Below are 11167 nucleotides of genomic sequence, written 5' to 3' on the forward strand. Positions count from 1 at the left end.
TCCATTGAGGAAGCAGAGGCTGAGGGCTCAGAGGCGGACTCGTCCATCACCCAAGCTGAAGTCACCGAGGTAGTAAAGAAACTCCTCAGTGGCAGGGCACCGGGGGTGGATGAGATCCGCCCTAAGTACCTCAAGTCTCTGGATGTTGTGGGGCTGTCTTGGCTGACACGCCTCTGCAGCATCGCGTGGCGGTCGGGGACAGTGCCTCTGGAATGGCAGACCGGGGTGGTGGTCACTCTTTTTAAGAAGGGGGACCGGAGGGTGTGTTCCAACTATAGGGGGATCACACTTCTCAGCCTACCTGGGAAAGTCTATGCCAGGGTACTGGAGAGGAGAATACGGCCGATAGTAGAACCTTGGATTCAGGAGGAACAATGTGGTTTTCGTCCAGGCCGTGGAACACTGGACCAGCTTTATACCCTCTACAGGGTGCTGGAGGGTTCATGGGAGTTTGCCCAACCAGTCCACATGTGCTTTGTGGATTTGGAAAAGGCATTCGACTGTGTCCCTCGCGGCGGCCTGTGGAGGGTGCTCTGGGAGTATGGGGTCGGGGGCCCTTTACTAAGGGCTGTCCGGTCCCTGTATGACCGAAGCAGGAGCTTGGTTCGCATTGCCGGCAGTAAGTCAGACTTGTTCCCGGTGCATGTTGGACTCCGGCAGGGCTGCCCTTTGTCACCGGTTCTGTTTATAATTTTTATGGACAGAATTTCTAGGCGCAGCCAGGGGTCGGAGAGTGTCCGGTTTGGTGACGACACGATTTCGTCTTTGCTCTTTGCAGATGATGTTGTCGTGTTGGCTTCATCAGACCAGGACCTTCAGCATGCACTGGGACGGTTTGCAGCCGAGTGTGAAGCGGCTGGGATGAGAATCAGCACCTCCAAATCCGAGGCCATGGTCCTCAGTCGGAAAAGGGTGGCTTGCCCACTTCAGGTTGGTGGGGAGTTCCTGCCGCAAGTGGAGGAGTTTAAGTATCTTGGGGTTTTGTTCACGAGTGAGGGAAGGGTGGAACGGGAGATTGACAGACGGATCGGTGCAGCTTCTGCAGTAATGCGGTCGATGTACCGGTCTGTCGTGGTGAAGAAGGAGCTGAGCCGCAAGGCGAAACTTTCGATTTACCGGTCAATCTACGTTCCTACTCTCACCTATGGTCATGAGCTCTGGGTCATGACCAAAGGACAAGATCCCGGATACAGGCGGCCGAAATGTGCTTCCTCCGCAGGGTGGCTGGGCGATCCCTTAGAGATAGGGTGAGAAGCTTAGTCACTCGGGAGGAGCTCAGAGTAGATCCGCTGCTCCTCCACATCGAGAGGGGTCAGCTGAGGTGGCTCGGGCATCTGTTCCGGATGCCTCCTGGACGCCTTCCTGGGAAGGTGGAGAGACTATGTCTCCCGGCTGGCCTGGGAACGCCTTGGTGTCCCCCCGGAAGAGCTGGAAGAAGTGTCTAGGGAGAGGGAAGTCTGGGCATCTTTGCTTAGACTGCTGCCCCCGCGACCCGGCATCGGATAAGCGTGAGAAGATGGATGGATGGATGGAGATCGAGACTTCCAGTACTCTGTACTGTTTTCCCAAACCCTTATAGTAAGTCCTCTACTAACTTTTAATGATCCAAAAATGAATTTTTTTCACATATTGCTTATGTTTAGACACTCCATTATAATTTAGTTTTTAATTTGTTTGGGAATAAGTTTCCTTCACATTCTTTTTATCTCCTCTTTCTGGTGCCTTCTGGACCCTGCAACTGTGTTAGGCTTCTAATCATCTCTACTTATAGTGTCTCTATTCTAATGACACTCCCGAGGCAGCAGAGGCACTAATGAAACTCATTAGCTCCCCCCAATGACTGCAACCACACACTGCAACAAAATGGACTCCATAATTAAGATGACTACAGAATTACCTGTTAAAATACTTACCTTGATGACTGTGCGTATGTAAGAGCCAAATCTTGTTTTTGTTGCTCATTTGTCGGGTCATTGTTTCCTTTGATGTCTCGTTATTATAAGAAATCCTCAAGTATTGACAGCAGGACAATCGAGTTGGCTAATGTCAGCTGTTTGCTCAGTAAACTGGCTCAAGTGATTAACCCATTTGCTTGTATGCCCTTTTCTGCTGATTGAGCAGTCATGTTTGTGGTGTTAAGGTTTTGTGTTGCGTATGCACTCAAGGTCATCTAGTGTCAGAGGATGTGTGGCTGCTGCTGGGAAATGTGCACGCCTCCAATTGATTTTACACATTAAATATACTTTCGATATGACATTTCTTTTTCCAAGCATGCTGTAGTGTCTTAAACGTATAGTATCTTAAATGTGTAATATCTAAAAGCCTTAACTCATACAATTCTACAAATGGTGACAGTCCTGGAAAGGCCAAAGTTAATTACTGAACCATCTGGCCAGATGTTTTCCTTTAAGCCAAATGTATGAAAGGCCCATAGTGCTTATCTTATGAGCCGTGACTGGGAAAATGAGACGGGTGGTCGTCCTTAAATCAGTATAGGCGGAAGTATAGAATATGATCCAGGATGCATGTCCTCTTGGGAAAAGACCTCTGACCCATTCTCACTGTATGTTAAGATGAATGGTCTGGGAAAGTGAGCGCTGGTACATTTGAGATATATTAAATCTGGACAAAGACAGGTTTCTCTTTAAGATAAACATTATTGCACAGTAGGCTCATATACATCTGTTATACATTAAGAGGCGGACCCAGAGAATGATCAGAATATATAATGAGTGTGCATCCATGGATCGGGAGTCAGACTTTGAATCAGAGCGTGCTGACTCCAGGCTTGACCGGAAGGCCTGTAAAGATGCTATATTTCTGTGCTGAATAAAAATCATTATTTACACGAAATAACTGCGTCTACGGAGATTCCTTCCAACCGACAGCTACACTCCATCAAGACGACGAAATACACAACATTTCCTGGCGTCACGAATCCTGGGCGGTTTGCGGCCTTCTCAGCTTCGCGGGTTCTACTCCGACGACGGCTCCCTGATCTGTCCGGCCGGCTGAAACGGTGAGCGTTTGGGGTTCCGTTTATCTGCTGTTGGGTCGCACCGTTAAAGGCCTGTGTGTGTGGGTTATTGGGTTGTTGAGTGTTGTGGTGTGATTGTTTGGGTGACTCTCCGTTCTAAAATTTTTGCACTGCTGGGCAGCGCAAAACGGGGGATTTGACTGTAATAATGCTTTAAGGAAAATTAAACGTTGAATTACAATAGAAAAGAAGTGAAGTAAAAAGTTTAAGGAAAAAAAAAAAAAAAAAAAAAGGAACAGGAATAAAGAGAGAAGTGAAGAAAATAAGAGTTGAAGCTAAAGTAAAAAGTAAAAGGTGAATGACTCTGAGAAAGAGTTAAATATGGTAAAAAGTTGAGGAAATAAAGGAAAACAGGAATATAAAGGTTGAAATAAAAAGGGAAAAGTAAGAATAAGGTTTAAAGAGGAAGCCGCAAGATTTGGACAAAAACCCTCAGGGAGGTGACATTTAAGTCAGGCCACAAAACCTGGGCATTCACTAGGTGGATTTCAGGTCAGTTCTGGGAACTGGATGATGCAGAATTAAAATTCAATTGAATTTCCCACTCTGACTAATTAGCTGACGAGCTAGGTAATGATGCAACTGTCATTTGAATTTCTGCATATCAATAAGGTAGCAAAAATTTAATAAAGGAAGGAAATAAAGAGAAAATAGAATAAAGGTGCGGCAAAATAGCATGCTATAAGTTTGTATGACTGAGTCGACTATAGTGTATGTGGAATTTGTGTGTGTGTGTTGAGGAAAACGTGTGTGCGCTTTGAGAAAAAAAAAAATAAATAATAATAATAAGAGAAGATAAGGGGTGTCTCTCCCTTTCTGTGCGCGCGGAACTAAGTGTGTGTTTGTGTTTGCGCGTGTGCGCTCAGCTACGAGTGAAGTCCCTCTTTCTCCGCTGTGGGCGAACCCCCCCCCCTTCCTCTGCTTTTTCTGTCTCTCTGCATGTGAGGGTCTGCGCTCTGCTGCGGGCGGGCGGGATCCCCTCCCTTTCTCTCTCTCTCTCACTCTCTGGTGTTTGTGAGTAATACTGATTGATGAAAAGTTGGGGTGATTATTAAAGTAAAATAAATTAAAGTTTAAGCAATAATGATGTTTAGAGGTTAAAAGGAGATAAGCAATCAATGGACGTTGTGTGTGTAAAGTATGAGCTGTTATCTGTAGAGAACTAAAAAAGGATCTAAGGTCCTGTCTGCCTCTCTTGTTGAATCTTTGGTGTGTGTGCGCGTTGCTGAGACAGTTGCTCAGAACGTCACACGGATTGAAGCACGCTGACGAAACAACATGGTCAGCGCATGGCTTCTGGTTGATTAAGGCCAGTGCTGTTTTATCAAAAAAAAAAAAATAAATAAATAAATAAATAAAGTTTTTAAATGCTTGGACTTGTATTTGAACATGTGTGTGCGTATCCAAATATATATTTTTACTGTGCCGTTTGATCTCTCAGCTTGAGAAGTAACGCAGTGAATTACATTTTGTGTGTGACCTTTGTGTTATGCAGTTTAAAGGATACTTGGCAACGGACTGACCAGTCATGGTGTTTAACTAGATAATCATTTGATTTGTACTCGTTCAAGGGTTGTTGATGCACGTTTTACAATTTGTTTGTGGGTTTTTGTTGAAGTTAAATTTAAGTAATCTTTAATTTGGTAGTTGGTATCAATTTATGCGTACAAGAATACAAAAAGTTGTCATAATGTCAAAAATAATTACTCCTGTAGTTGTGGTATGCGAACAAGTTTTTGTGCAGAGAGGTTATAAGCAGGTGGGGACTTCCGGATCGAATATCCTCAGATAACGGTAAAGAATTTGTGGATAAAACAGTCAAATTAATCTTACAAAAGTTGGGAATTAAACAGCGTCTTGGAGCAGTGTACCACCCACAAAGTCAAGGAATGTGTGAAAGAATGAATGGTGTTTTAAAGAATCGCATTGTTAAGATCTGTCAGCATACGGGTTTAAATTGGGTAGCAGCGCTTCCGTTGGCACTGATGGCGTGTCGATCAAGTGAGCTGCGTGATTTGCATATGACACCTCATGAGTTGCTAACGGGAAGACGGATGCCGACTCCTTGCTTGCGTACCAGTGGGAAAGGTCCAAGTCTAGCACTTTTGGAAGACGAAATGCGAACTTATGTAACATATATGGTCAGCTTACATAAAAAGATATCCACATATGTTTTTGACAGGCAGAGGAAAGACGAGGCGCAGCAGAAACTTGATGAGCAAAAGAGCACCACAGTGCAACCCGGAGACAAGGTGTTTGTGAAAGTGTTTAGAAGAAAGTGGTATAACGAACGTCGGGAAGGACCATTTGAAGTAGTCCGCAGTACTGGAACAGCGGTCCAGGTCAAAGGGTCTCCAACGTGGTATCATTTATCACATTGTGTTAAAGCACCAAAAGAGGAGATAACGTGTTCCCAGAGTCAGGATGTTGAAGGTTCAAGAGAATTGGAAGAAGGTATGGGTGAGCATGCAGCAGGAGAAGAGATGCATGACAATAACCAGAGTCAAATCCCAGAAGGGGAGATTTTCCGTGATATGGGCAATGGTGATGATGATGTGTATGCTTTTGATGATGCCAGAAATGACAGTACAGTTAACGGACAGGAAAGAACATTTGGGGACATTGATTTCCAGCAGGTTCCCGAATCAGCAGAGCCTGTGGCGGTGGAGAGAAATGCGTCACAGGTTAAGAAGGACTGTAACTCAACTGCAGGAGAATCAAGAGAGACAGCTGACAGAAGGAGTCCAAGGCCGGCTCGGAGAAGGGTTAGACCAAAACGATACGAGAACTAGAGCCCATGTGGCTATAGTTCCTCAGCAGATCGCTACAACACCCTCTCCTCCGAAGGTTGTTATCAGAGCTAAGTTAGGGAAAGCGGTTGTTCTTCCTTGTCAATGTGAAAGATGGAATGTTGGTAGTACTAATCCTCCTAAGTGGAGGAATAATCGTGGTGAAGATGTGTTGTTGACAGGACCCGGATTTGAAAGTGTGCCTCGCGATCAAAGAAAGTATTTTTTGTACAATGACATGAAGTTGGTGAAGATGCAGACGGATTGTTCACTAGTTTTGCGTAATGCTACATGGGAAGATGCAGGTGAATATGTGTGCACTTATTTAGAACCAGCATTTAAATTTGTGCCAATTCTTAATTATTGGGAGGATGATTAAGTGACACTTGTGATAAAAGTTTTGGAACCTAGTGGGAATGTCGCGGATATTACAAAGGTTCAAGAGTCGACAGAAGTGTTAAATATGACTCAGGAACCCATGTTAAAAACAAAGCCTACAGTAAATGGTAGTGAAGAGACCTTTGAAGCCGGGAAACAGATGTGGGATGAGCATGTTGTAGCCTCAGCTGAGATAACTCAGGAAAATATATCAGATACAATGAGTGACTATTTTAATTCTACTCAAGTTCGTACTTTGCAAAAGAGAGACAGTGACTGGAAAGCATATGGTTTCGATTCATCGGTGTTACAGATTGCTGACCCCTGGGCAAGTAGGAACTTATGGTTCCAGCAGATAACTCATTCTGTTAGATCAGTTAGAAATTTGAATTGTCCATGTGTGGTGAAAGTTTCATCACCAGGCACATGGCCTTCAATTTTAGAAACGGTGCCAGAACCACTAACTATTAGGTGTCAGTCCTTTGCATTATCATGGTTGTTGTTTCAGCAGCAGGCATCGACGGATATAATAATGGCTTTGTCAAGTAGTCTGTTTAGACCTAAATATGATTGTTCATGGTTGGAAGAATTACCTTATGTGAATCTACTGGATCAACATGAAAATATAATAACAGCAGTCCCTGAGCCGATGGAAGTGACACCTGTGAAAGCTGCTGGTTGTTTCTGTTCAAATAAAACGTATACTGGTTCGGGGATGTATATGGGAGTATCTGATTGTGACAGCTATTTGATGAATTTGGGCCAACATGATAATAAAAATATTAGTAAGTTGTATGAAGTAAAGTTTCATGCGCCACATCAGAAATATAGTAAAACTTTGATGGTAAGGAATCAAGATTTGCCTGGAAATGTGACAATAGGAAATTTTAGAGATATTTGGTGGGTTTGTGGTGATAAGGCATATATATTTCTGCCTTATGGATGGATAGGATGCTGTTACATGGCAAAACTGAAGCTACCATATGAGGTTTTTACAGTACAGAAGGGAGACGGTCCTGATACAAATCAGTCAAATGTTGTTTCTGCTAATAGGAGGAAAAGAGCATTGGCACAGTTCCATAATTTGGAGTCATACCATTGGAGAATAAGCCTAGGAGAAAAGTGGGGTATAGGACTGTTCCCATGGTATGGTGTGACATTTTTAGCTGATCATATTGATAACATCACTTATACATTACAGGGTTTCGCCAATGAGACAATAAGGGGATTTGATTTTCTGTCTAATACTCAAAGAAGTCACAGATTGACCCTGCTAAAGCATGACATGGCGTTAGATTATATATTGGCCAAGCAAGGTGGCCTATGTGTGGCTTTGAACTTAACTGGTGACGCATGTTACACCTTGATCCCCGATTCTTCTGATAATATGACTAGTGTTATAGAGGCATTGCGAAACATACGAGATGCCTTCGGTCCAGCTGAAGGAGCCGGATGGTCTGCTAATTCTTGGCTGCAAGACAAATTAGGGCCGTTAGGTGCAGTCCTAGTACAGATTTTTATGGCAGTTGTCGTATCGTTGTGTGTGATGTTTTGCTTTTGCACGCTGTTGCTGACCTTTGCGAAAGCAATGATATTGCGATGGGTTGGAGTTGTGATGCCTGGGGACGGTACCCAGATGGCGCTGCTGCGAACAACAGATGAGGATGGAATGGAATTAGATGGTGAACTGATGGAGAAGTATCCGTTTTGATATTAGTTCTTATTGTGATTCTTCATGTTATTTGGCTATAGGCTTACTTTTTAATAGTTTCCCCCTATACTGTGTTTGGGTGAAAGGGGGGAATGGAATGTGATATGATTCATTTGTTGCCTGAGAAGACGATACTGGTTGTTTTTTTTTTTTCTTTTCTTCTCTCCAAGGAAACAATATTGGGGGAGATTTGAAGACTCGGAACAAGGAATGCTGTGATTCTACACATCGGTGACCCCATACTGAGAATCAACGCAGCCGCGGATGGACATTTTCCCCATACACACATATATATGTTTATTATAGGATTTTATGTGTTACAGTATATCCAGTGACATTGATAGAAAATGTTTATACTAGTAGTAATCATAGTAAGTCATGATAGTTTTTAAGTTTCTTCTGATACATAACCAATGCATATGTATTACTTCTTGTTAAAATCTTGATTGGGCTGGAGTACAATTTGTGGCCACCTGGGGCAGAGGGGCCGTGAGAGCGGTTTTCCTGTCTTGATTGTTTGAAGGATATCTAAGGAGAAACGGCTGCCTGACAGGTTTTTTTTCTCTCACACTCCATAAATTCATTATATTGTTAAGGTTCTGTGACAGAATGTATTATTACTATTTCTGTAACCAATGATGAATATGTATGCTATATTTTTTTGTTTATCGTGGGATTATTGATCCCCCGAAGGGGGGAAATATGTAGTGTCTTAAACGTATAGTATCTTAAATGTGTAATATCTAAAAGCCTTAACTCATACAATTCTACAAATGGTGACAGTCCTGGAAAGGCCAAAGTTAATTACTGAACCATCTGGCCAGATGTTTTCCTTTAAGCCAAATGTATGAAAGGCCCATAGTGCTTATCTTATGAGCCGTGACTGGGAAAATGAGACGGGTGGTCGTCCTTAAATCAGTATAAGCCGAAGTATAGAATATGACCCAGGATGCATGTCCTCTTGGGAAAAGACCTCTGACCCGTTCTCACTGTATGTTAAGATGAATGGTCTGGGAAAGTGAGCGCTGGTACATTTGAGATATATTAAATCTGGACAAAGACAGGTTTCTCTTTAAGATAAACATTATTGCACAGTAGGCTCATATACATCTGTTATACATTAAGAGGCGGACCCAGAGAATGATCAGAATATATAATGAGTGTGCAGCCATGGATCGGGAGTCAGACTTTGAATCAGAGCGTGCTGACTCCAGGCTTGACCGGAAGGCCTGTAAAGATGCTATATTTCTGTGCTGAATAAAAATCATTATTTACACGAAATAACTGCGTCTACGGAGATTCCTTCCAACCGACAGCTACACTCCATCAAGACGACGAAATACACAACAATGCTATGTTGAAAATTGAAAAATGGAACATGCCCATGACATAATGATGCAATTGCAAGTTTAGAAATTGTTACCTTCGTACAATTTAAGATCATGCAAACCCTTAAATAAAGATTTAATAAATAAAGTTTGAAAATATGACTTTTATATATGACGTATAAGGCTGAATATTAATCTCTATTTCTCACACACTACACTGTCAACCAACCTGAAATGCCTCACATGCAGAATTGGTTGTGTGCATCCCCTAGAACTGTGAAATCAATGACACTGAAACAGGCCGTCTCCATCTCATACGTGTGTACAAGATCACACACAAGATATGTTCACAGATGTCCAGAATGCATTAGATGAAAGCCTAATTGAAATAGTGTGTGTGTGTGTGTGTGTGAGAAAAAGAGCCTGCACATGTCCGATTTTTGCTTCATTAGAGATGACAAGTTTGCAATGCTGAAAAAGTGAATGAAAGCTGTTTCATCCATTCATATTGATAAACAGGTAGTTTAGTTCATTCTAAATCAAGCAGTAATTCTTAATCATTAGATGGTAATATGAGGGAAAAATCAAGGTCCGTGACGTCGGAAGGACGTGGGGCCGCCTTCCCGTGGGCTCACCACCTGCAGGAGGGACCGTAAGGGACGGTGCTGTGAGGATTGGGCAGCAGTCGAAGGCGGGGGCCTGCTTAGACTGCTGCCCCCGCGACCCGAATTACGGATAAGCGGGAGAAAATGAATGAAATGAATGATAGATGGTAATACTTCAGTATATTATAGATACATGAAGAAACTGCTTAAGTACAGCAACAAATTACATTTACTTTGTTCCTGTCCACCATGGTTTCTTCATAGAAACTTAGAAATGTAGCAGCAGAGGCATTGTCAGGTTGTAGTTGTGGGTGAAGAGGAAGCAGGTTGTACTGCAAGGAGAAAACTAATGCTAACCTGTGTGTGATGCTTTTTGTAATTGTAACTGTAGAGACAGAACTGGCTAAGCTCACACGAAACCATTAAGCATGCAAACATGGGGTGTATTTCTGGATGATAAACATGTGTGAGGCAGGTGGATTTAAGATCCCATATCTTAAATCAAGTTTTAATCTAATTGAGGACAAGCACATTTTCAGATTAACATTTTGTACATGTGCATAATAAATTGTTTGGTTTTCACCATGTGACTGCATCAGGCCAAACCTTCTAAGTCCAAAATCTCTATTCCTCCATTCCTGACTAAGAAAAAAATGAACTGCTGCCTCTTTTATATCCCTGAATGCATTGTTGCTGATCATTTTGTAGAAGTGACATATTACTAAATAGATTTGGGAAATGACTGCTAATAAAAACACAAATAATTAACTTTTAAACAATTTATTAAAAAAAAAAAAAAAAACACGCCAGCAAATGTGTGTTGGGAATTTAATGACGACATCCCCCTAAAAAGAAGACATTTAAATATAGTAATAAAACATTTTCCCTCAGTATGTGGACAGCAGCAGAATCACTGCACTACAACATACATTTCTGTAGGTTAGTTTTCAGAAATATCCATTCTTCTTACAAAATCTGTTATTTTCTATATAAGAAAACACATTTCATAAGAAACCATACTAATAGCAAACATGAATATATAAAATTTACTACTTTTTACACAGGTTTAAACACGTGAACTTTTCAATTTGTGTGTGTGAATTTATACACACAGTGCATATATATATATATATATATATATATATATATATATATTTTTTTTTTTTTTTTACATTTATGTTCATATATTATTATCCAATTATGGAACTGAATATTATGATGCAAAACAAGTATGAAATTTGATCCAGAAATGTAAAAATAGACACTTCAGAAGATTAAGAGCTTTAATATGATATGCAGACAATGAACAGTTTCATTCT

At 41.7% G+C, this 11167-nt stretch overlaps 1 long non-coding RNA gene across 1 annotated transcript; it reads right to left on the reverse strand.

The window, feature by feature from the left end:
* Positions 1-1530: 1530 nt before the first annotated feature.
* Positions 1531-9323, reverse strand: LOC310725811. The gene is made up of 2 exons (XR_014533511.1): positions 9261-9323; positions 1531-2242 (listed from the first exon to the last, which is right to left on the reverse strand). It is a non-coding gene; the product is annotated as an uncharacterized lncRNA (long non-coding RNA).
* Between the last annotated feature and the right edge of the window lie 1844 nt (positions 9324-11167).

The sequence above is a fragment of the Silurus aristotelis genome (genome assembly GCF_946808225.1).
Source record: "Silurus aristotelis genome assembly, chromosome: 1".
Classification (NCBI taxonomy): domain Eukaryota; kingdom Metazoa; phylum Chordata; class Actinopteri; order Siluriformes; family Siluridae; genus Silurus; species Silurus aristotelis.